A 3,387-nucleotide genomic window follows, 5' to 3' on the forward strand; every position below is an offset into this window, starting at 1 on the left:
AAACCATCTGTAGAACAATATCAGAACCTTCCACCCAGTGAATACTTACTCTTTCAAATTGACAGATATTTTGCACTATAGTTGTCTCCAGTCAGTCACATTTCCCTCTTTTTATCATCTGCCCCTTACTCATCATTCCCAGAGTCCTCAGTCTTCTCAGTCCTTCTTCTAGAATATACCACCTCTTCCTAATGACTGTCTTCTCCTTGAACCACTACTACCTTGATGATTTTCCCTAGTTGATCCCTTCCCAAGAAGACATCGTCCTTTTGTAGTCCTACTTTTCTGATTCCCATCATTGTACTAATTCAACCACAGACAAGCTCCTTTAAATATTAACTGCATATTCACCCTTCCCTGCCCATCCACACTCTCTTTCCTATCTTTCTGACATCCAGCTTTTCAACTTAGTCATTATTCCTCCCTTAAATCTATGTTTTTTTTCTTTTCAAATGAACTAATCTCTACAAATGGATCAGTAATTCATTCATTCTATTCATTATAAAATTTCTGCTTCTAATAATAGATTCCATTATAGAATATAGAGTATATATAGCATGTCTTTTGCATATAATAATCACTGTCTGATATTCCTTCCTAAAATATAGAATTGCATCATTCATAGAGCTTATTATTTGGAACCCAAATTCCTATTATCTATTATCTAAATTGACTTTTGATCTGGTAGAACATATTATATACCAAATGTATAGCTACCTATAAGTATAAAATTTTGGTCTTTATACATGCTGCTGAAAATATTATATCACTTGTAAGTGGACTCTATCCAATTTTCTAATTCCCTCAATTTAATTATGCCTTTTACCTTTTTTTCTTATTTACTTATGCTCCCTTCTTTTCTATTTCACCTTAGCTCTATTCAAATTTCAACCATTAAAAATAATTACATATTTATACTAAATTAGTAAGTATAAACTCAAGTATTAATTGTTTACTTGCTAGGCTGACCTTATTTCCCTCTTGGATGAAGTTGTTAAATTGATAGTTTGGATGACTGCTACAGATATTATTTGCCAATAGTCTTTCATTATCTTTTGTGGAAGGGACAGAAAAATACAGTATATAGATATAGATATTATGCTTTAGTGGTTTCAGATTTCATTCAATAGTGAGACTTAAAATATAATCATTGTTTAATGTTGAATTTGAAAGAGACCTCCACTGATGTGCATCAGAGATCAGTGACTGTTATCATGATGTTTAATTATTATCAGATATGTAGATGATTCCAAACTTGGAGGAATACCTAAGATGATATATTTAGAACACAAAAACATCTTGACTTTGTAGAGTACTGAAGTTGAAATCCAATAGAGATATATACCAAATTGTGTGCCCATGTTACAAAAAACTACTTTCTAACTTCATGACTGTTTAAATGGTTTATGCAGAAATTTGAAGAAAATATTTTATTTTTTAGGCTCCAAATTTAGAATGAGTCGATAGCATAACCTTGATTTAAAAAGACATAGCTTACAAGAAAAAGGAGATAATATCACTATTCTCTGAGCAAGTTAGATCATATGTGGAAGTTTTTTATGTAGTTCTGTTCACCATAGTATAGAAAGAAAATGGAGGAAATAAAAATGTTCTTGAGAGGGCAACAAAAATGCTAAAATATCTAAGAGTTCACAGGATATGAAGATGAACTGAGGGAAATATGTGTTGTCTGAAAAAAATACTTTGGGAGGAAAACCATGATATGCATTTAAAATATTTGAATATCATGTGTGAGAGAGATTAAATATGTTTCTCTTGGTTAGGGACAGAGCAAAGAGAGTATATCAGGGAAGTTGTATAATCAAGAGTAAAGAATGGCACACAGAGTCATGGAGACTCTTAGGTCCAAGGCAAATTTAGGAAAGGGTGAATAGACAAGAATAGTTGGAGTTGAGTTTCTAGAGAAACTATAGATTTGCTAAGATCCTGAATGGAAAGCTAAAGAATTTAGACCTTATATTCAATTGAAAGGCTTTGAGTATAAAGTTGACGTTGTGAGAGTAGTATCATAGCAAGAAAAAAAAGTGTAAAACTTATAGACCTCATTTTGAAGACATTAAACCCTCATGCCCTTGGTAATTAGTCTTTTGGTACACTAAGTGTTAGAAATTCAGTTTTCTCTGTCATTTGAAGTAAATAAGAGTATGATGTTGTCAGGCTCTTCTCTCTAATTTCCATTACTCATTCTAAAATGTTGAAACACTTTATTAATATGTTTCTGAAGAATACCAAAGCATACATTAATTTCTAACTGTTTTTAATTAGGAGATTAATAAAATGTCTTCTCTAGATCTTGGAAAGTGGTTTAGCTTCTTTCTGGTTTCTTTTTCAGTATTATCTGTTCTTTCTTCTATCAGATGCTATTCTGAGACTTTTAATCAACCATTTAAACTATGTTGGGTGAATATTCATATTAAGTAGTAATCTGGAGATCCATTGTAGTAATTTAATCACTTGCTGTGATATGATTTTCAGAAGTCCGATTAGATGGCATGAGCAACCTTCAATATATTTCTAAAATTCAATAATGTATAAAGAAAATGTATTAAAAAACATCAACTTCCATAGCCTAAATACTCTCTAATCATCACCCTGATATGCTTTAATGAAGAATTATCCTCATATTATGTGTTTTGGGCTAATCATGTTCCTCTCACAGACACCCAATTCCTCATCATTCATTTTTTAAAAATTTATTGCTTGCTGATCATTTCTTTATCAGGTCTTTTCAAAGTTATCAATGTTCTTGAACACTAACTAATCATTTCTCCATGACTAGTACCATCTCTCTATACTCTATTTTGGTAGTATTTTCTCTATGTTATACAGTTGGACAAAACTAGACAACCTGATATATTCTCAGTTTCCTGAAAATAGTGCTTTAGAGACTGGTCTTCCATCTGATAAAAGAAAGCCAGAGCCTTCAAGTTCAGCCCTATAGAGGGATATTGGTAGAACCTCCCCACCAACACATTCACTAAATCAGTGTCCCATTAACTGCCTAGACAAGTTAAAATGGCACCCAGAGACAATTATTATCTCTCAATTAAGTTAGGTCCAGACACACATGGAACTATATATCCTATTAAGTTCTCAAGAGAAAGAATGAAGATAGGAATCCCAATCAAATAAAAAGATTGATATCTGTTAGAGTATTTCCACACTCAGTAACCATCAGAATTTTATATTTAGAATCCAATGAGATTTGAGAACTTATAGCAGAAAGGCACAGATAGCTGCTAGATCCTGCAACCATGGAAAAGTTATAGTTCCATATTCTTAGAATATGTGAAGACTTTCCCAATTACTAACTGTTAGGATATGATATGAGGTTGAAGTGATCCTTGTTCATCATGCTACAGATCA

Source organism: Gracilinanus agilis, chromosome 4 (genome assembly GCF_016433145.1).
Source record: "Gracilinanus agilis isolate LMUSP501 chromosome 4, AgileGrace, whole genome shotgun sequence".
Lineage (NCBI taxonomy): Eukaryota > Metazoa > Chordata > Mammalia > Didelphimorphia > Didelphidae > Gracilinanus > Gracilinanus agilis.